This window comes from Engystomops pustulosus, chromosome 9 (genome assembly GCF_040894005.1).
Source record: "Engystomops pustulosus chromosome 9, aEngPut4.maternal, whole genome shotgun sequence".
Lineage (NCBI taxonomy): Eukaryota > Metazoa > Chordata > Amphibia > Anura > Leptodactylidae > Engystomops > Engystomops pustulosus.
In genome coordinates, this window is record NC_092419.1 from 66,060,054 (window position 1) to 66,078,931 (window position 18,878).

An 18,878-nucleotide genomic window follows, 5' to 3' on the forward strand; every position below is an offset into this window, starting at 1 on the left:
TACCAGCATGGGAGTCTGGCTGGGAATCCCAAGTTCTCTTGACCTTTTTGAACCTGACAATTGTGTTAGTTTCTCTATGAGATAGTAAAACAAAGTAGAAATTAGGCAGTTGCTGTCAACGGCCATTCTAAGCTGAATGTGCCTGCTCTCGTCAGATCGCAGCAGCAATGCAGCTTAAGGCTTGGCAAGTACCAGCATGGGAGACTGGCTGGGAATCCCAAGTTCCGTTGACCTTTTTGAACCTGAAAATTGTTAGTTTCTCTGTCAAAGATGGTAAAAGAAGGTTCAAATTGAACAGCTGCTGTCAACGGCCATTCTCAGCTGAATGTGCCTGCTCTCGTCAGATCGCAGCAGCAATGCAGCTTAAGGCTTGGCAAAAACCAGCATGGGAGACTGGCTGGGAATCCCAAGTTCTGTTGACCTTTTTGAACCTGAAAATTGTGTTAGTTTCTCTATGAGATAGTAAAAGAAGGTTCAAATTGAACAGCTGCTGTCAACGGCCATTCTAAGCTGAATGTGCCTGCTCTCGTCAGATCGCAGCAGCAATGCAGCTTAAGGCTTGGCAAGTACCAGCATGGGAGACTGGCTGGGAATCCCAAGTTCTGTTGACCTTTTTGAACCTGAAAATTGTGTTAGTTTCTCTATGAGATAGTAAAAGAAGGTTCAAATTGAACAGCTGCTGTCAACGCCCATTCTAAGCTAAGGCTTGGCAAGTACCAGCATGGGAGACTGGCTGGGAATCCCAAGTTCCATTGACCTTTTTGAACCTGAAAATTGAGTTAGTTTCTCTATGAGATAGTAAAAGAAGGTTCAAATTGAACAGCTGCTGTCAACGGCCATTCTAAGCTGAATGTGCATGCTCTTGTCAGATCGCAGCAGCGTTGCAGCTTAAGGCTTGGCAAGTACCAGCATGGGAGACTGGCTGGGAATCCCAAGTTCCGTTGACCTTTTTGAACCTGAAAATGTGTTAGTTTCTCTATGAGATAGTAAAAGAAGGTTCAAATTGAACAGCTGCTGTCAACGGCCATTCTAAGCTGAATGTGCATGCTCTTGTCAGATCGCAGCAGCGTTGCAGCTTAAGGCTTGGCAAGTACCAGCATGGGAGACTGGCTGGGAATCCCAAGTTCTGTTGACCTTTTTGAACCTGAAAATTGTGTTAGTTTCTCTATGAGATAGTAAAAGAAAGTAGAAATTAGGCAGCTGCTGTCAACGGCCATTCTAAGCTGAATGTGCCTGCTCTCGTCAGATCGCAGCAGCAATGCAGCTTAAGGCTTGGCAAGTACCAGCATGGGAGACTGGCTGGGAATCCCACGTTCCGTTGACCTTTTTGAACCTGAAAATTGTGTTAGTTTCTCTATGAGATAGTAAAAGAAGGTTCAAATTGAACAGCTGCTGTCAACGCCCATTCTAAGCTGAATGTGCCTGCTCTCGTCAGATCGCAGCAGCAATGCAGCTTAAGGCTTGGCAAGTACCAGCATGGGAGACTGGCTGGGAATCCCAAGTTCTGTTGACCTTTTTGAACCTGAAAATTGTGTTAGTTTCTCTATGAGATAGTAAAAGAAGGTTCAAATTGAACAGCTGCTGTCAACGGCCCTTCTAAGCTGAATGTGTGTGCTCTTGTCAGATCGCAGCAGCAATGCAGCTTAAGGCTTGGCAAGTACCAGCATGGGAGACTGGCAGGGAATCCCAAGTTCCATTGACCTTTTTGAACCTGAAAATTGTGTTAGTTTCTCTATGAGATAGTAAAAGAAGGTTCAAATTGAACAGCTGCTGTCAACGGCCATTCTAAGCTGAATGTGCCTGCTCTCGTCAGATCGCAGCAGCAATGCAGCTTAAGGCTTGGCAAGTACCAGCATGGGAGACTGGCTGGGAATCCCAAGTTCTGTTGACCTTTTTGAACCTGAAAATTGTATTAGTTTCTCTATGAGATAGTAAAAGAAGGTTCAAATTGAACAGCTGCTGTCAACGGCCATTCTAAGCTGAATGTGCCTGCTCTCGTCAGATCGCAGCAGCAATGCAGCTTAAGGCTTGGCAAGTACCAGCATGGGAGACTGGCTGGGAATCCCACGTTCCGTTGACCTTTTTGAACCTGAAAATTGTTAGTTTCTCTGTCAAAGATGGTAAAAGAAGGTTCAAATTGAACAGCTGCTGTCAACGGCCATATTAAGCTGAATGTGCCTGCTCTCGTCAGACCGCAGCAGCAATGCAGCTTAAGGTTTGGCAAGTACCAGCATGGGAGACTGGCTGGGAATCCCAAGTTCTGTTGACCTTTTTGAACCTGAAAATTGTGTTAGTTTCTCTATGAGATAGTAAAAGAAGGTTCAAATTGAACAGCTGCTGTCAACGCCCATTCTAAGCTGAATGTGCCTGCTCTCGTCAGATCGCAGCAGCAATGCAGCTTAAGGCTTGGCAAGTACCAGCATGGGAGACTGGCTGGGAATCCCAAGTTCTGTTGACCTTTTTGAACCTGAAAATTGTGTTAGTTTCTCTATGAGATAGTAAAAGAAGGTTCAAATTGAACAGCTGCTGTCAACGGCCCTTCTAAGCTGAATGTGTGTGCTCTTGTCAGATCGCAGCAGCAATGCAGCTTAAGGCTTGGCAAGTACCAGCATGGGAGACTGGCAGGGAATCCCAAGTTCCATTGACCTTTTTGAACCTGAAAATTGTGTTAGTTTCTCTATGAGATAGTAAAAGAAGGTTCAAATTGAACAGCTGCTGTCAACGGCCATTCTAAGCTGAATGTGCCTGCTCTCGTCAGATCGCAGCAGCAATGCAGCTTAAGGCTTGGCAAGTACCAGCATGGGAGACTGGCTGGGAATCCCAAGTTCTGTTGACCTTTTTGAACCTGAAAATTGTATTAGTTTCTCTATGAGATAGTAAAAGAAGGTTCAAATTGAACAGCTGCTGTCAACGGCCATTCTAAGCTGAATGTGCCTGCTCTCGTCAGATCGCAGCAGCAATGCAGCTTAAGGCTTGGCAAGTACCAGCATGGGAGACTGGCTGGGAATCCCAAGTTCCGTTGACCTTTTTGAACCTGAAAATTGTGTTAGTTTCTCTATGAGATAGTAAAAGAAGGTTCAAATTGAACAGCTGCTGTCAACGCCCATTCTAAGCTAAGGCTTGGCAAGTACCAGCATGGGAGACTGGCTGGGAATCCCAAGTTCCGTTGACCTTTTTGAACCTGAAAATGTGTTAGTTTCTCTATGAGATAGTAAAAGAAGGTTCAAATTGAACAGCTGCTGTCAACGGCCATTCTAAGCTGAATGTGCATGCTCTTGTCAGATCGCAGCAGCGTTGCAGCTTAAGGCTTGGCAAGTACCAGCATGGGAGACTGCCTGGGAATCCCAAGTTCTGTTGACCTTTTTGAACCTGAAAATTGTGTTAGTTTCTCTATGAGATAGTAAAAGAAAGTAGAAATTAGGCAGCTGCTGTCAACGGCCATTCTAAGCTGAATGTGCCTGCTCTCGTCAGATCGCAGCAGCAATGCAGCTTAAGGCTTGGCAAGTACCAGCATGGGAGACTGGCTGGGAATCCCATGTTCTGTTGACCTTTTTGAACCTGAAAATTGTTAGTTTCTCTGTCAAAGATGGTAAAAGAAGGTTCAAATTGAACAGCTGCTGTCAACGGCCATTCTAAGCTGAATGTGCCTGCTCTCGTCAGATCGCAGCAGCAATGCAGCTTAAGGTTTGGCAAGTACCAGCATGGGAGACTGGCTGGGAATCCCAAGTTCCGTTGACCTTTTTGAACCTGAAAATTGTGTTAGTTTCTCTATGAGATAGTAAAAGAAGGTTCAAATTGAACAGCTGCTGTCAACGCCCATTCTAAGCTAAGGCTTGGCAAGTACCAGCATGGGAGACTGGCTGGGAATCCCAAGTTCCATTGACCTTTTTGAACCTGAAAATTGAGTTAGTTTCTCTATGAGATAGTAAAAGAAGGTTCAAATTGAACAGCTGCTGTCAACGGCCATTCTAAGCTGAATGTGCCTGCTCTCGTCAGAACGCAGCAGCAATGCAGCTTAAGGTTTGGCAAGTACCAGCATGGGAGACTGGCTGGGAATCCCAAGTTCTGTTGACCTTTTTGAACCTGAAAATTGTGTTAGTTTCTCTATGAGATAGTAAAAGAAGGTTCAAATTGAACAGCTGCTGTCAACGCCCATTCTAAGCTAAGGCTTGGCAAGTACCAGCATGGGAGACTGGCTGGGAATCCCAAGTTCCATTGACCTTTTTGAACCTGAAAATTGAGTTAGTTTCTCTATGAGATAGTAAAAGAAGGTTCAAATTGAACAGCTGCTGTCAACGGCCATTCTAAGCTGAATGTGCATGCTCTTGTCAGATCGCAGCAGCGTTGCAGCTTAAGGCTTGGAAAGTACCAGCATGGGAGACTGGCTGGGAATCCCAAGTTCCGTTGACCTTTTTGAACCTGAAAATGTGTTAGTTTCTCTATGAGATAGTAAAAGAAGGTTCAAATTGAACAGCTGCTGTCAACGGCCATTCTAAGCTGAATGTGCATGCTCTTGTCAGATCGCAGCAGCGTTGCAGCTTAAGGCTTGGCAAGTACCAGCATGAGAGACTGGCTGGGAATCCCAAGTTCTGTTGACCTTTTTGAACCTGAAAATTGTGTTAGTTTCTCTATGAGATAGTAAAAGAAAGTAGAAATTAGGCAGCTGCTGTCAACGGCCCTTCTAAGCTGAATGTGTGTGCTCTTGTCAGATCGCAGCAGCAATGCAGCTTAAGGCTTGGCAAGTACCAGCATGGGAGACTGGCAGGGAATCCCAAGTTCCATTGACCTTTTTGAACCTGAAAATTGTGTTAGTTTCTCTATGAGATAGTAAAAGAAGGTTCAAATTGAACAGCTGCTGTCAACGGCCATTCTAAGCTGAATGTGCCTGCTCTCGTCAGATCGCAGCAGCAATGCAGCTTAAGGCTTGGCAAGTACCAGCATGGGAGACTGGCTGGGAATCCCAAGTTCTGTTGACCTTTTTGAACCTGAAAATTGTGTTAGTTTCTCTATGAGATAGTAAAAGAAGGTTCAAATTGAACAGCTGCTGTCAACGGCCATTCTAAGCTGAATGTGCCTGCTCTCGTCAGATCGCAGCAGCAATGCAGCTTAAGGCTTGGCAAGTACCAGCATGGGAGACTGGCTGGGAATCATAAGTTCCGTTGACCTTTTTTTAACCTGAAAATTGTGTTAGTTTCTCTATGAGATAGTAAAAGAAGGTTCAAATTGAACAGCTGCTGTCAACGGCCATTCTAAGCTGAATGCGCCTGCTCTCGTCAGATCGCAGCAGCAATGCAGCTTAAGGCTTGGCAAGTACCAGCATGGGAGACTGGCTGGGAATCCCAAGTTCCATTGACTTTTTGAACCTGAAAATTGTGTTAGTTTCTCTATGAGATAGTAAAAGAAGGTTCAAATTGAACAGCTGCTGTCAACTGCCATTCTAAGCTGAATGTGCATGCTCTTGTCAGATCGCAGCAGCGTTGCAGCTTAAGGCTTGGCAAGTACCAGCATGGGAGTCTGGCTGGGAATCCCAAGTTCTCTTGACCTTTTTGAACCTGACAATTGTGTTAGTTTCTCTATGAGATAGTAAAACAAAGTAGAAATTAGGCAGCTGCTGTCAACGGCCATTCTAAGCTGAATGTGCCTGCTCTCGTCAGATCGCAGCAGCAATGCAGCTTAAGGCTTGGCAAGTACCAGCATGGGAGACTGGCTGGGAATCCCAAGTTCCGTTGACCTTTTTGAACCTGAAAATTGTTAGTTTCTCTGTCAAAGATGGTAAAAGAAGGTTCAAATTGAACAGCTGCTGTCAACGGCCATTCTCAGCTGAATGTGCCTGCTCTCGTCAGATCGCAGCAGCAATGCAGCTTAAGGCTTGGCAAAAACCAGCATGGGAGACTGGCTGGGAATCCCAAGTTCTGTTGACCTTTTTGAACCTGAAAATTGTGTTAGTTTCTCTATGAGATAGTAAAAGAAGGTTCAAATTGAACAGCTGCTGTCAACGGCCATTCTAAGCTGAATGTGCCTGCTCTCGTCAGATCGCAGCAGCAATGCAGCTTAAGGCTTGGCAAGTACCAGCATGGGAGACTGGCTGGGAATCCCAAGTTCTGTTGACCTTTTTGAACCTGAAAATTGTGTTAGTTTCTCTATGAGATAGTAAAAGAAGGTTCAAATTGAACAGCTGCTGTCAACGCCCATTCTAAGCTAAGGCTTGGCAAGTACCAGCATGGGAGACTGGCTGGGAATCCCAAGTTCCATTGACCTTTTTGAACCTGAAAATTGAGTTAGTTTCTCTATGAGATAGTAAAAGAAGGTTCAAATTGAACAGCTGCTGTCAACGGCCATTCTAAGCTGAATGTGCATGCTCTTGTCAGATCGCAGCAGCGTTGCAGCTTAAGGCTTGGCAAGTACCAGCATGGGAGACTGGCTGGGAATCCCAAGTTCCGTTGACCTTTTTGAACCTGAAAATGTGTTAGTTTCTCTATGAGATAGTAAAAGAAGGTTCAAATTGAACAGCTGCTGTCAACGGCCATTCTAAGCTGAATGTGCATGCTCTTGTCAGATCGCAGCAGCGTTGCAGCTTAAGGCTTGGCAAGTACCAGCATGGGAGACTGGCTGGGAATCCCAAGTTCTGTTGACCTTTTTGAACCTGAAAATTGTGTTAGTTTCTCTATGAGATAGTAAAAGAAAGTAGAAATTAGGCAGCTGCTGTCAACGGCCATTCTAAGCTGAATGTGCCTGCTCTCGTCAGATCGCAGCAGCAATGCAGCTTAAGGCTTGGCAAGTACCAGCATGGGAGACTGGCTGGGAATCCCACGTTCCGTTGACCTTTTTGAACCTGAAAATTGTTAGTTTCTCTGTCAAAGATGGTAATAGAAGGTTCAAATTGAACAGCTGCTGTCAACGGCCATATTAAGCTGAATGTGCCTGCTCTCGTCAGATCGCAGCAGCAATGCAGCTTAAGGTTTGGCAAGTACCAGCATGGGAGACTGGCTGGGAATCCCAAGTTCTGTTGACCTTTTTGAACCTGAAAATTGTGTTAGTTTCTCTATGAGATAGTAAAAGAAGGTTCAAATTGAACAGCTGCTGTCAACGCCCATTCTAAGCTGAATGTGCCTGCTCTCTTCAGATCGCAGCAGCAATGCAGCTTAAGGCTTGGCAAGTACCAGCATGGGAGACTGGCTGGGAATCCCAAGTTCTGTTGACCTTTTTGAACCTGAAAATTGTGTTAGTTTCTCTATGAGATAGTAAAAGAAGGTTCAAATTGAACAGCTGCTGTCAACGGCCCTTCTAAGCTGAATGTGTGTGCTCTTGTCAGATCGCAGCAGCAATGCAGCTTAAGGCTTGGCAAGTACCAGCATGGGAGACTGGCAGGGAATCCCAAGTTCCATTGACCTTTTTGAACCTGAAAATTGTGTTAGTTTCTCTATGAGATAGTAAAAGAAGGTTCAAATTGAACAGCTGCTGTCAACGGCCATTCTAAGCTGAATGTGCCTGCTCTCGTCAGATCGCAGCAGCAATGCAGCTTAAGGCTTGGCAAGTACCAGCATGGGAGACTGGCTGGGAATCCCAAGTTCTGTTGACCTTTTTGAACCTGAAAATTGTATTAGTTTCTCTATGAGATAGTAAAAGAAGGTTCAAATTGAACAGCTGCTGTCAACGGCCATTCTAAGCTGAATGTGCCTGCTCTCGTCAGATCGCAGCAGCAATGCAGCTTAAGGCTTGGCAAGTACCAGCATGGGAGACTGGCTGGGAATCCCAAGTTCCGTTGACCTTTTTGAACCTGAAAATTGTGTTAGTTTCTCTATGAGATAGTAAAAGAAGGTTCAAATTGAACAGCTGCTGTCAACGCCCATTCTAAGCTAAGGCTTGGCAAGTACCAGCATGGGAGACTGGCTGGGAATCCCAAGTTCCGTTGACCTTTTTGAACCTGAAAATGTGTTAGTTTCTCTATGAGATAGTAAAAGAAGGTTCAAATTGAACAGCTGCTGTCAACGGCCATTCTAAGCTGAATGTGCATGCTCTTGTCAGATCGCAGCAGCGTTGCAGCTTAAGGCTTGGCAAGTACCAGCATGGGAGACTGCCTGGGAATCCCAAGTTCTGTTGACCTTTTTGAACCTGAAAATTGTGTTAGTTTCTCTATGAGATAGTAAAAGAAAGTAGAAATTAGGCAGCTGCTGTCAACGGCCATTCTAAGCTGAATGTGCCTGCTCTCGTCAGATCGCAGCAGCAATGCAGCTTAAGGCTTGGCAAGTACCAGCATGGGAGACTGGCTGGGAATCCCATGTTCTCTTGACCTTTTTGAACCTGAAAATTGTTAGTTTCTCTGTCAAAGATGGTAAAAGAAGGTTCAAATTGAACAGCTGCTGTCAACGGCCATTCTAAGCTGAATGTGCCTGCTCTCGTCAGATCGCAGCAGCAATGCAGCTTAAGGTTTGGCAAGTACCAGCATGGGAGACTGGCTGGGAATCCCAAGTTCCGTTGACCTTTTTGAACCTGAAAATTGTGTTAGTTTCTCTATGAGATAGTAAAAGAAGGTTCAAATTGAACAGCTGCTGTCAACGCCCATTCTAAGCTAAGGCTTGGCAAGTACCAGCATGGGAGACTGGCTGGGAATCCCAAGTTCCATTGACCTTTTTGAACCTGAAAATTGAGTTAGTTTCTCTATGAGATAGTAAAAGAAGGTTCAAATTGAACAGCTGCTGTCAACGGCCATTCTAAGCTGAATGTGCCTGCTCTCGTCAGAACGCAGCAGCAATGCAGCTTAAGGTTTGGCAAGTACCAGCATGGGAGACTGGCTGGGAATCCCAAGTTCTGTTGACCTTTTTGAACCTGAAAATTGTGTTAGTTTCTCTATGAGATAGTAAAAGAAGGTTCAAATTGAACAGCTGCTGTCAACGCCCATTCTAAGCTAAGGCTTGGCAAGTACCAGCATGGGAGACTGGCTGGGAATCCCAAGTTCCATTGACCTTTTTGAACCTGAAAATTGAGTTAGTTTCTCTATGAGATAGTAAAAGAAGGTTCAAATTGAACAGCTGCTGTCAACGGCCATTCTAAGCTGAATGTGCATGCTCTTGTCAGATCGCAGCAGCGTTGCAGCTTAAGGCTTGGCAAGTACCAGCATGGGAGACTGGCTGGGAATCCCAAGTTCCGTTGACCTTTTTGAACCTGAAAATGTGTTAGTTTCTCTATGAGATAGTAAAAGAAGGTTCAAATTGAACAGCTGCTGTCAACGGCCATTCTAAGCTGAATGTGCATGCTCTTGTCAGATCGCAGCAGCGTTGCAGCTTAAGGCTTGGCAAGTACCAGCATGAGAGACTGGCTGGGAATCCCAAGTTCTGTTGACCTTTTTGAACCTGAAAATTGTGTTAGTTTCTCTATGAGATAGTAAAAGAAAGTAGAAATTAGGCAGCTGCTGTCAACGGCCATTCTAAGCTGAATGTGCCTGCTCTCGTCAGATCGCAGCAGCAATGCAGCTTAAGGCTTGGCAAGTACCAGCATGGGAGACTGGCTGGGAATCCCACGTTCCGTTGACCTTTTTGAACCTGAAAATTGCTAGTTTCTCTGTCAAAGATGGTAAAAGAAGGTTCAAATTGAACAGCTGCTGTCAACGGCCATATTAAGCTGAATGTGCCTGCTCTCGTCAGATCGCAGCAGCAATGCAGCTTAAGGTTTGGCAAGTACCAGCATGGGAGACTGGCTGGGAATCCCAAGTTTTGTTGACCTTTTTGAACCTGAAAATTGTGTTAGTTTCTCTATGAGATAGTAAAAGAAGGTTCAAATTGAACAGCTGCTGTCAACGCCCATTCTAAGCTGAATGTGCCTGCTCTCGTCAGATCGCAGCAGCAATGCAGCTTAAGGCTTGGCAAGTACCAGCATGGGAGACTGGCTGGGAATCCCAAGTTCTGTTGACCTTTTTGAACCTGAAAATTGTGTTAGTTTCTCTATGAGATAGTAAAAGAAGGTTCAAATTGAACAGCTGCTGTCAACGGCCCTTCTAAGCTGAATGTGTGTGCTCTTGTCAGATCGCAGCAGCAATGCAGCTTAAGGCTTGGCAAGTACCAGCATGGGAGACTGGCAGGGAATCCCAAGTTCCATTGACCTTTTTGAACCTGAAAATTGTGTTAGTTTCTCTATGAGATAGTAAAAGAAGGTTCAAATTGAACAGCTGCTGTCAACGGCCATTCTAAGCTGAATGTGCCTGCTCTCGTCAGATCGCAGCAGCAATGCAGCTTAAGGCTTGGCAAGTACCAGCATGGGAGACTGGCTGGGAATCCCAAGTTCTGTTGACCTTTTTGAACCTGAAAATTGTATTAGTTTCTCTATGAGATAGTAAAAGAAGGTTCAAATTGAACAGCTGCTGTCAACGCCCATTCTAAGCTAAGGCTTGGCAAGTACCAGCATGGGAGACTGGCTGGGAATCCCAAGTTCCATTGACCTTTTTGAACCTGAAAATTGAGTTAGTTTCTCTATGAGATAGTAAAAGAAGGTTCAAATTGAACAGCTGCTGTCAACGGCCATTCTAAGCTGAATGTGCCTGCTCTCATCAGATCGCAGCAGCAATGCAGCTTAAGGCTTGGCAAGTACCAGCATGGGAGACTGGCTGGGAATCCCAAGTTCCGTTGACCTTTTTGAACCTGAAAATGTGTTAGTTTCTCTATGAGATAGTAAAAGAAGGTTCAAATTGAACAGCTGCTGTCAACGGCCATTCTAAGCTGAATGTGCATGCTCTTGTCAGATCGCAGCAGCGTTGCAGCTTAAGGCTTGGCAAGTACCAGCATGGGAGACTGCCTGGGAATCCCAAGTTCTGTTGACCTTTTTGAACCTGAAAATTGTGTTAGTTTCTCTATGAGATAGTAAAAGAAAGTAGAAATTAGGCAGCTGCTGTCAACGGCCATTCTAAGCTGAATGTGCCTGCTCTCGTCAGATCGCAGCAGCAATGCAGCTTAAGGCTTGGCAAGTACCAGCATGGGAGACTGGCTGGGAATCCCATGTTCTGTTGACCTTTTTGAACCTGAAAATTGTTAGTTTCTCTGTCAAAGATGGTAAAAGAAGGTTCAAATTGAACAGCTGCTGTCAACGGCCATTCTAAGCTGAATGTGCCTGCTCTCGTCAGATCGCAGCAGCAATGCAGCTTAAGGTTTGGCAAGTACCAGCATGGGAGACTGGCTGGGAATCCCAAGTTCCGTTGACCTTTTTGAACCTGAAAATTGTGTTAGTTTCTCTATGAGATAGTAAAAGAAGGTTCAAATTGAACAGCTGCTGTCAACGCCCATTCTAAGCTAAGGCTTGGCAAGTACCAGCATGGGAGACTGGCTGGGAATCCCAAGTTCCATTGACCTTTTTGAACCTGAAAATTGAGTTAGTTTCTCTATGAGATAGTAAAAGAAGGTTCAAATTGAACAGCTGCTGTCAACGGCCATTCTAAGCTGAATGTGCATGCTCTTGTCAGATCGCAGCAGCAATGCAGCTTAAGGCTTGGCAAGTACCAGCATGGGAGACTAGCTGGGAATCCCAAGTTCCATTGACCTTTTTGAACCTGAAAATTGTGTTAGTTTCTCTATGAGATAGTAAAAGAATGTTCAAATTGAACAGCTGCTGTCAACAGCCATTCTAAGCTGAATGTGCATGCTCTGGTCAGATCGCAGCAGCAATGCAGCTTAAGGCTTTGCAAGTACCAGCATGGGAGACTGGCTGGGAATCCCAAGTTCTGTTGACATTTTTGAACCTGAAAATCGTGTTAGTTTCTCTATGAGATAGTAAAAGAAGGTTCAAATTGAACAACTGCTGTCAACGGCCATTCTACTAAGCTTAATGTGCCTGCTCTCGTCAGATCGCAGAAGCAATGCAGCTTAAGGCTTGGCAAGTACCAGCATGGGAGACTGGCTGGGAGTCCCAAGTTCCGTTGACCTTTTTGAACCTGAAAATTGTGTTAGTTTCTCTATGAGATAGTAAAAGAAGGTTCAAATTGAACAGCTGCTGTCAACGGCCATTCTAAGCTGAATGTGCCTGCTCTCGTCAGATCGCAGCAGCAATGCAGCTTAAGGCTTGGCAAGTACCAGCATGGGAGACTGGCTGGGAATCATAAGTTCCGTTGACCTTTTTTTAACCTGAAAATTGTGTTAGTTTCTCTATGAGATAGTAAAAGAAGGTTCAAATTGAACAGCTGCTGTCAACGGCCATTCTAAGCTGAATGCGCCTGCTCTCGTCAGATCGCAGCAGCAATGCAGCTTAAGGCTTGGCAAGTACCAGCATGGGAGACTGGCTGGGAATCCCAAGTTCCATTGACTTTTTGAACCTGAAAATTGTGTTAGTTTCTCTATGAGATAGTAAAAGAAGGTTCAAATTGAACAGCTGCTGTCAACTGCCATTCTAAGCTGAATGTGCATGCTCTTGTCAGATCGCAGCAGCGTTGCAGCTTAAGGCTTGGCAAGTACCAGCATGGGAGTCTGGCTGGGAATCCCAAGTTCTCTTGACCTTTTTGAACCTGACAATTGTGTTAGTTTCTCTATGAGATAGTAAAACAAAGTAGAAATTAGGCAGCTGCTGTCAACGGCCATTCTAAGCTGAATGTGCCTGCTCTCGTCAGATCGCAGCAGCAATGCAGCTTAAGGCTTGGCAAGTACCAGCATGGGAGACTGGCTGGGAATCCCAAGTTCCGTTGACCTTTTTGAACCTGAAAATTGTTAGTTTCTCTGTCAAAGATGGTAAAAGAAGGTTCAAATTGAACAGCTGCTGTCAACGGCCATTCTCAGCTGAATGTGCCTGCTCTCGTCAGATCGCAGCAGCAATGCAGCTTAAGGCTTGGCAAAAACCAGCATGGGAGACTGGCTGTGAATCCCAAGTTCTGTTGACCTTTTTGAACCTGAAAATTGTGTTAGTTTCTCTATGAGATAGTAAAAGAAGGTTCAAATTGAACAGCTGCTGTCAACGGCCATTCTAAGCTGAATGTGCCTGCTCTCGTCAGATCGCAGCAGCAATGCAGCTTAAGGCTTGGCAAGTACCAGCATGGGAGACTGGCTGGGAATCCCAAGTTCTGTTGACCTTTTTGAACCTGAAAATTGTGTTAGTTTCTCTATGAGATAGTAAAAGAAGGTTCAAATTGAACAGCTGCTGTCAACGCCCATTCTAAGCTAAGGCTTGGCAAGTACCAGCATGGGAGACTGGCTGGGAATCCCAAGTTCCATTGACCTTTTTGAACCTGAAAATTGAGTTAGTTTCTCTATGAGATAGTAAAAGAAGGTTCAAATTGAACAGCTGCTGTCAACGGCCATTCTAAGCTGAATGTGCATGCTCTTGTCAGATCGCAGCAGCGTTGCAGCTTAAGGCTTGGCAAGTACCAGCATGGGAGACTGGCTGGGAATCCCAAGTTCCGTTGACCTTTTTGAACCTGAAAATGTGTTAGTTTCTCTATGAGATAGTAAAAGAAGGTTCAAATTGAACAGCTGCTGTCAACGGCCATTCTAAGCTGAATGTGCATGCTCTTGTCAGATCGCAGCAGCGTTGCAGCTTAAGGCTTGGCAAGTACCAGCATGGGAGACTGGCTGGGAATCCCAAGTTCTGTTGACCTTTTTGAACCTGAAAATTGTGTTAGTTTCTCTATGAGATAGTAAAAGAAAGTAGAAATTAGGCAGCTGCTGTCAACGGCCATTCTAAGCTGAATGTGCCTGCTCTCGTCAGATCGCAGCAGCAATGCAGCTTAAGGCTTGGCAAGTACCAGCATGGGAGACTGGCTGGGAATCCCACGTTCCGTTGACCTTTTTGAACCTGAAAATTGTTAGTTTCTCTGTCAAAGATGGTAAAAGAAGGTTCAAATTGAACAGCTGCTGTCAACGGCCATATTAAGCTGAATGTGCCTGCTCTCGTCAGATCGCAGCAGCAATGCAGCTTAAGGTTTGGCAAGTACCAGCATGGGAGACTGGCTGGGAATCCCAAGTTCTGTTGACCTTTTTGAACCTGAAAATTGTGTTAGTTTCTCTATGAGATAGTAAAAGAAGGTTCAAATTGAACAGCTGCTGTCAACGGCCCTTCTAAGCTGAATGTGTGTGCTCTTGTCAGATCGCAGCAGCAATGCAGCTTAAGGCTTGGCAAGTACCAGCATGGGAGACTGGCAGGGAATCCCAAGTTCTGTTGACCTTTTTGAACCTGAAAATTGTGTTAGTTTCTCTATGAGATAGTAAAAGAAGGTTCAAATTGAACAGCTGCTGTCAACGCCCATTCTAAGCTGAATGTGCCTGCTCTCGTCAGATCGCAGCAGCAATGCAGCTTAAGGCTTGGCAAGTACCAGCATGGGAGACTGGCTGGGAATCCCAAGTTCTGTTGACCTTTTTGAACCTGAAAATTGTGTTAGTTTCTCTATGAGATAGTAAAAGAAGGTTCAAATTGAACAGCTGCTGTCAACGGCCCTTCTAAGCTGAATGTGTGTGCTCTTGTCAGATCGCAGCAGCAATGCAGCTTAAGGCTTGGCAAGTACCAGCATGGGAGACTGGCAGGGAATCCCAAGTTCCATTGACCTTTTTGAACCTGAAAATTGTGTTAGTTTCTCTATGAGATAGTAAAAGAAGGTTCAAATTGAACAGCTGCTGTCAACGGCCATTCTAAGCTGAATGTGCCTGCTCTCATCAGATCGCAGCAGCAATGCAGCTTAAGGCTTGGCAAGTACCAGCATGGGAGACTGGCTGGGAATCCCAAGTTCCGTTGACCTTTTTGAACCTGAAAATGTGTTAGTTTCTCTATGAGATAGTAAAAGAAGGTTCAAATTGAACAGCTGCTGTCAACGGCCATTCTAAGCTGAATGTGCCTGCTCTCGTCAGATCGCAGCAGCAATGCAGCTTAAGGCTTGGCAAGTACCAGCATGGGAGACTGGCAGGGAATCCCAAGTTCCATTGACCTTTTTGAACCTGAAAATTGTGTTAGTTTCTCTATGAGATAGTAAAAGAAGGTTCAAATTGAACAGCTGCTGTCAACGGCCATTCTAAGCTGAATGTGCCTGCTCTCATCAGATCGCAGCAGCGTTGCAGCTTAAGGCTTGGCAAGTACCAGCATGGGAGACTGCCTGGGAATCCCAAGTTCTGTTGACCTTTTTGAACCTGAAAATTGTGTTAGTTTCTCTATGAGATAGTAAAAGAAAGTAGAAATTAGGCTGCTGCTGTCAACGGCCATTCTAAGCTGAATGTGCCTGCTCTCGTCAGATCGCAGCAGCAATGCAGCTTAAGGCTTGGCAAGTACCAGCATGGGAGACTGGCTGGGAATCCCATGTTCTGTTGACCTTTTTGAACCTGAAAATTGTTAGTTTCTCTGTCAAAGATGGTAAAAGAAGGTTCAAATTGAACAGCTGCTGTCAACGGCCATTCTAAGCTGAATGTGCCTGCTCTCGTCAGATCGCAGCAGCAATGCAGCTTAAGGTTTGGCAAGTACCAGCATGGGAGACTGGCTGGGAATCCCAAGTTCCGTTGACTTTTTTGAACCTGAAAATTGTGTTAGTTTCTCTATGAGATAGTAAAAGAAGGTTCAAATTGAACAGCTGCTGTCAACGCCCATTCTAAGCTAAGGCTTGGCAAGTACCAGCATGGGAGACTGGCTGGGAATCCCAAGTTCCATTGACCTTTTTGAACCTGAAAATTGAGTTAGTTTCTCTATGAGATAGTAAAAGAAGGTTCAAATTGAACAGCTGCTGTCAACGGCCATTCTAAGCTGAATGTGCATGCTCTTGTCAGATCGCAGCAGCGTTGCAGCTTAAGGCTTGGCAAGTACCAGCATGGGAGACTGGCTGGGAATCCCAAGTTCTGTTGACCTTTTTGAACCTGAAAATTGTGTTAGTTTCTCTATGAGATAGTAAAAGAAAGTAGAAATTAGGCAGCTGCTGTCAACGGCCATTCTAAGCTGAATGTGCCTGCTCTCGTCAGATCGCAGCAGCAATGCAGCTTAAGGCTTGGCAAGTACCAGCATGGGAGACTGGCTGGGAATCCCACATTCCGTTGACCTTTTTGAACCTGAAAATTGTTAGTTTCTCTGTCAAATATGGTAAAAGAAGGTTCAAATTGAACAGCTGCTGTCAACGGCCATTCTAAGCTGAATGTGCCTGCTCTCGTCAGATCGCAGCAGCAATGCAGCTTAAGGTTTGGCAAGTACCAGCATGGGAGACTGGCTCGGAATCCCAAGTTCCGTTGACCTTTTTGAACCTGAAAATTGTGTTAGTTTCTCTATGAGATAGTAAAAGAAGGTTCAAACTGAACAGCTGCTATCAACGGCCATTCTAAGCTGAATGTGCCTGCTCTCGTCAGATCGCAGCAGCAATGCAGCTTAAGGCTTGGCAAGTACCAGCATGGGAGACTGTCTGGGAATCCCAAGTTCTGTTGACCTTTTTGAACCTGAAAATTGTGTTAGTTTCTCTATGAGATAGTAAAAGAAGGTTCAAATTGAACAGCTGCTGTCAACGGCCATTCTAAGCTGAATGTGCCTGCTCTCGTCAGATCGCAGCAGCAATGCAGCTTAAGGCTTGGCAAGTACCAGCATGGGAGACTGGCTGGGAATCCCAAGTTCTGTTGACCTTTTTGAACCTGAAAATTGTGTTAGTTTCTCTATGAGATAGTAAAAGAAGGTTCAAATTGAACAACTGCTGTCAACGGCCATTCTAAGCTGAATGTGCCTGCTCTCGTCAGATCGCAGCAGCAATGCAGCTTAAGGCTTGGCAAGTACCAGCATGGGAGACTGGCTGGGAATCTCAAGTTCCGTTGACCTTTTTGAACCTGAAAATTGTGTTAGTTTCTCTATGAGATAGTAAAAGAAGGTTCAAATTGAACAGCTGCTGTCAACGCCCATTCTAAGCTGAATGTGCCTGCTCTTGTCAGATTGCAGGAGCAATGCAGCTTAAGGCTTGGCAAGTACCAGCATGGGAGACTGGCTGGGAATTCCAAGTTCCGTTGACCTTTTTAAACCTGAAAATTGTGTTAGTTTCTCTATGAGATAGTAAAAGAAGGTTCAAATTAAACAGCTGCTGTCAACGGCCATTGTAAGCTGAATGTGCGTGCTCTTGTCAGATCGCAGCAGCGATGCAGCTTAAGGCTTGGCAAGTACCAGCATGGGAGACTGGCTGGGAAACCCAAGTTCTGTTGACCTTTTTGAACCTGAAAATTGTGTTAGTTTCTCTATGAGATAGTGAAAGAAAGTAGAAATTAGGCAGCTGCTGTCAACGGCCATTCTAAGCTGAATGTGCCTGCTCTCGTCAGATCGCAGCAGCAATGCAGCTTAAGGCTTGGCAAGTACCAGCATGGGAGACTGGCTGGGAATCCCAAGTTCCGTTGACCTTTTTGAACCTGAAAATTGTTACTTTCTCTGTCAAAGATCTTAAAAGAAGGTTCAAATTGAACAGCTGCTGTCAACAGCCATTCTAAGCTGAATGTTCCTGCTCTCGTCAGATCGCAGCAGCAATGCAGCTTAAGGCTTGGCAAGTACCAGCATGGGAGACTGGCTGGGAATCCCAAGTTCCGTTGACCTTTTTTTAACCTGAAAATTGTGTTAGTTTCTCTATGAGATAGTAAAAGAAGGTTCAAATTGAACAGCTGCTGTCAATGCCCATTCTAAGCTAAGGCTTGGCAAGTACCAGCATGGGAGACTGGCTGGGAATCCCAAGTTCCATTGACCTTTTTGAACCTGAAAATTGAGTTAGTTTCTCTATGAGATAGTAAAAGAAGGTTCAAATTGAACAGCTGCTGTCAACGGCCATTCTAAGCTGAATGTGCATGCTCTTGTCAGATCGCAGCAGCGTTGCAGCTTAAGGCTTGGCAAGTACCAGCATGGGAGACTGGCTGGGAATCCCAAGTTCCATTGACCTTTTTGAACGTGAAAATGTGTTAGTTTCTTTATGAGATAGTAAAAGAAGGTTCAAATTGAACAGCTGCTGTCAACGGCCATTCTAAGCTGAATGTGCATGCTCTTGTCAGATCGCAGCAGCGTTGCAGCTTAAGGCTTGGCAAGTACCAGCATGGGAGACTGGCTGGGAATCCCAAGTTCTCTTGACCTTTTTGAACATGAAAATTGTGTTAGTTTCTCTATGAGATAGTAAAAGAAGGTTCAAATTGAACAGCTGCTGTCAATGGCCATTCTAAGCTGAATGTGCCTGCTCTCGTCAGATCGCAGCAGCAATGCAGCTTAAGGCTTGGCAAGTACCAGCATGGGAGACTGGCAGGGAATCCCAAGTTCCATTGACCTTTTTGAACCTGAAAATTGTGTTAGTTTCTCTATGAGATAGTAAAAGAAGGTTCAAATTGAACAGCTGCTGTCAACGGCCATTCTAAGCTGAATGTGCCTGCTCTCGTCAGATCGCAGCAGCAATGCAGCTTAAGGTTTGGCAAGTACCAGCATGGGAGACTGGCTGGGAATCCCAAGTTCTGTTGACCTTTTTGAACCTGAAAATTGTGTTAGTTTCTCTATGAGATAGTAAAAGAAGGTTCAAATTGAACAGCTGCTGTCAACGCCCATTCTAAGCTAAGGCTTGGCAAGTACCAGCATGGGAGACTGGCTGGGAATCCCAAGTTCCATTGACCTTTTTGAACCTGAAAATTGAGTTAGTTTCTCTATGAGATAGTAAAAGAAGGTTCAAATTGAACAGCTGCTGTCAACGGCCATTCTAAGCTGAATGTGCATGCTCTTGTCAGATCGCAGCAGCGTTGCAGCTTAAGGCTTGGCAAGTACCAGCATGGGAGACTGGCTGGGAATCCCAAGTTCCGTTGACCTTTTTGAACCTGAAAATGTGTTAGTTTCTCTATGAGATAGTAAAAGAAGGTTCAAATTGAACAGCTGCTGTCAACGGCCATTCTAAGCTGAATGTGCATGCTCTTGTCAGATCGCAGCAGCGTTGCAGCTTAAGGCTTGGCAAGTACCAG

At 45.1% G+C, this 18,878-nt stretch overlaps 49 pseudogenes; all 49 read left to right on the plus strand.

Moving 5' to 3' along the window:
- The first annotated feature begins 114 nt into the window (after positions 1-114).
- LOC140099138 (5S ribosomal RNA) lies at positions 115-233 on the plus strand (annotated as a pseudogene).
- Positions 234-492: 259 nt separating this feature from the next.
- LOC140079954 (5S ribosomal RNA) lies at positions 493-611 on the plus strand (annotated as a pseudogene).
- A 594-nt stretch (positions 612-1,205) lies between these two features.
- LOC140088698 (5S ribosomal RNA) lies at positions 1,206-1,324 on the plus strand (annotated as a pseudogene).
- A 70-nt stretch (positions 1,325-1,394) lies between these two features.
- Positions 1,395-1,513, plus strand: LOC140093184 (5S ribosomal RNA; annotated as a pseudogene).
- Positions 1,514-1,772: 259 nt separating this feature from the next.
- Positions 1,773-1,891, plus strand: LOC140079955 (5S ribosomal RNA; annotated as a pseudogene).
- A 70-nt stretch (positions 1,892-1,961) lies between these two features.
- Positions 1,962-2,080, plus strand: LOC140088699 (5S ribosomal RNA; annotated as a pseudogene).
- Positions 2,081-2,150: 70 nt separating this feature from the next.
- LOC140092637 (5S ribosomal RNA) lies at positions 2,151-2,269 on the plus strand (annotated as a pseudogene).
- Positions 2,270-2,339: 70 nt separating this feature from the next.
- LOC140093185 (5S ribosomal RNA) lies at positions 2,340-2,458 on the plus strand (annotated as a pseudogene).
- Positions 2,459-2,717: 259 nt separating this feature from the next.
- LOC140079956 (5S ribosomal RNA) lies at positions 2,718-2,836 on the plus strand (annotated as a pseudogene).
- Positions 2,837-2,906: 70 nt separating this feature from the next.
- LOC140099139 (5S ribosomal RNA) lies at positions 2,907-3,025 on the plus strand (annotated as a pseudogene).
- Positions 3,026-3,430: 405 nt separating this feature from the next.
- LOC140087792 (5S ribosomal RNA) lies at positions 3,431-3,549 on the plus strand (annotated as a pseudogene).
- A 70-nt stretch (positions 3,550-3,619) lies between these two features.
- LOC140086323 (5S ribosomal RNA) lies at positions 3,620-3,738 on the plus strand (annotated as a pseudogene).
- Positions 3,739-3,955: 217 nt separating this feature from the next.
- Positions 3,956-4,074, plus strand: LOC140084920 (5S ribosomal RNA; annotated as a pseudogene).
- A 783-nt stretch (positions 4,075-4,857) lies between these two features.
- LOC140079957 (5S ribosomal RNA) lies at positions 4,858-4,976 on the plus strand (annotated as a pseudogene).
- A 70-nt stretch (positions 4,977-5,046) lies between these two features.
- Positions 5,047-5,165, plus strand: LOC140093095 (5S ribosomal RNA; annotated as a pseudogene).
- A 448-nt stretch (positions 5,166-5,613) lies between these two features.
- On the plus strand, positions 5,614-5,732 carry LOC140099140 (5S ribosomal RNA; annotated as a pseudogene).
- Positions 5,733-5,991: 259 nt separating this feature from the next.
- LOC140079958 (5S ribosomal RNA) lies at positions 5,992-6,110 on the plus strand (annotated as a pseudogene).
- Positions 6,111-6,704: 594 nt separating this feature from the next.
- LOC140088703 (5S ribosomal RNA) lies at positions 6,705-6,823 on the plus strand (annotated as a pseudogene).
- A 70-nt stretch (positions 6,824-6,893) lies between these two features.
- Positions 6,894-7,012, plus strand: LOC140089524 (5S ribosomal RNA; annotated as a pseudogene).
- A 70-nt stretch (positions 7,013-7,082) lies between these two features.
- Positions 7,083-7,201, plus strand: LOC140096111 (5S ribosomal RNA; annotated as a pseudogene).
- A 259-nt stretch (positions 7,202-7,460) lies between these two features.
- LOC140079960 (5S ribosomal RNA) lies at positions 7,461-7,579 on the plus strand (annotated as a pseudogene).
- Positions 7,580-7,649: 70 nt separating this feature from the next.
- Positions 7,650-7,768, plus strand: LOC140099141 (5S ribosomal RNA; annotated as a pseudogene).
- A 594-nt stretch (positions 7,769-8,362) lies between these two features.
- On the plus strand, positions 8,363-8,481 carry LOC140086324 (5S ribosomal RNA; annotated as a pseudogene).
- Positions 8,482-8,698: 217 nt separating this feature from the next.
- LOC140084921 (5S ribosomal RNA) lies at positions 8,699-8,817 on the plus strand (annotated as a pseudogene).
- Positions 8,818-9,411: 594 nt separating this feature from the next.
- LOC140088704 (5S ribosomal RNA) lies at positions 9,412-9,530 on the plus strand (annotated as a pseudogene).
- A 70-nt stretch (positions 9,531-9,600) lies between these two features.
- Positions 9,601-9,719, plus strand: LOC140094605 (5S ribosomal RNA; annotated as a pseudogene).
- A 70-nt stretch (positions 9,720-9,789) lies between these two features.
- On the plus strand, positions 9,790-9,908 carry LOC140093186 (5S ribosomal RNA; annotated as a pseudogene).
- Positions 9,909-10,167: 259 nt separating this feature from the next.
- LOC140079961 (5S ribosomal RNA) lies at positions 10,168-10,286 on the plus strand (annotated as a pseudogene).
- A 217-nt stretch (positions 10,287-10,503) lies between these two features.
- On the plus strand, positions 10,504-10,622 carry LOC140100625 (5S ribosomal RNA; annotated as a pseudogene).
- Positions 10,623-10,880: 258 nt separating this feature from the next.
- On the plus strand, positions 10,881-10,999 carry LOC140087794 (5S ribosomal RNA; annotated as a pseudogene).
- Positions 11,000-11,069: 70 nt separating this feature from the next.
- Positions 11,070-11,188, plus strand: LOC140086325 (5S ribosomal RNA; annotated as a pseudogene).
- A 787-nt stretch (positions 11,189-11,975) lies between these two features.
- LOC140093096 (5S ribosomal RNA) lies at positions 11,976-12,094 on the plus strand (annotated as a pseudogene).
- Positions 12,095-12,542: 448 nt separating this feature from the next.
- Positions 12,543-12,661, plus strand: LOC140099142 (5S ribosomal RNA; annotated as a pseudogene).
- Positions 12,662-12,920: 259 nt separating this feature from the next.
- LOC140079962 (5S ribosomal RNA) lies at positions 12,921-13,039 on the plus strand (annotated as a pseudogene).
- A 594-nt stretch (positions 13,040-13,633) lies between these two features.
- On the plus strand, positions 13,634-13,752 carry LOC140088705 (5S ribosomal RNA; annotated as a pseudogene).
- A 70-nt stretch (positions 13,753-13,822) lies between these two features.
- On the plus strand, positions 13,823-13,941 carry LOC140089526 (5S ribosomal RNA; annotated as a pseudogene).
- Positions 13,942-14,200: 259 nt separating this feature from the next.
- LOC140093187 (5S ribosomal RNA) lies at positions 14,201-14,319 on the plus strand (annotated as a pseudogene).
- A 259-nt stretch (positions 14,320-14,578) lies between these two features.
- On the plus strand, positions 14,579-14,697 carry LOC140100637 (5S ribosomal RNA; annotated as a pseudogene).
- Positions 14,698-14,955: 258 nt separating this feature from the next.
- LOC140082212 (5S ribosomal RNA) lies at positions 14,956-15,074 on the plus strand (annotated as a pseudogene).
- A 70-nt stretch (positions 15,075-15,144) lies between these two features.
- On the plus strand, positions 15,145-15,263 carry LOC140087795 (5S ribosomal RNA; annotated as a pseudogene).
- A 595-nt stretch (positions 15,264-15,858) lies between these two features.
- On the plus strand, positions 15,859-15,977 carry LOC140098352 (5S ribosomal RNA; annotated as a pseudogene).
- A 70-nt stretch (positions 15,978-16,047) lies between these two features.
- LOC140094674 (5S ribosomal RNA) lies at positions 16,048-16,166 on the plus strand (annotated as a pseudogene).
- A 70-nt stretch (positions 16,167-16,236) lies between these two features.
- Positions 16,237-16,355, plus strand: LOC140083367 (5S ribosomal RNA; annotated as a pseudogene).
- A 70-nt stretch (positions 16,356-16,425) lies between these two features.
- LOC140079963 (5S ribosomal RNA) lies at positions 16,426-16,544 on the plus strand (annotated as a pseudogene).
- Positions 16,545-16,614: 70 nt separating this feature from the next.
- On the plus strand, positions 16,615-16,733 carry LOC140083034 (5S ribosomal RNA; annotated as a pseudogene).
- A 448-nt stretch (positions 16,734-17,181) lies between these two features.
- On the plus strand, positions 17,182-17,300 carry LOC140099143 (5S ribosomal RNA; annotated as a pseudogene).
- A 70-nt stretch (positions 17,301-17,370) lies between these two features.
- Positions 17,371-17,489, plus strand: LOC140090516 (5S ribosomal RNA; annotated as a pseudogene).
- Positions 17,490-18,084: 595 nt separating this feature from the next.
- Positions 18,085-18,203, plus strand: LOC140088507 (5S ribosomal RNA; annotated as a pseudogene).
- A 70-nt stretch (positions 18,204-18,273) lies between these two features.
- LOC140088380 (5S ribosomal RNA) lies at positions 18,274-18,392 on the plus strand (annotated as a pseudogene).
- The last annotated feature ends 486 nt before the right edge of the window (positions 18,393-18,878 follow it).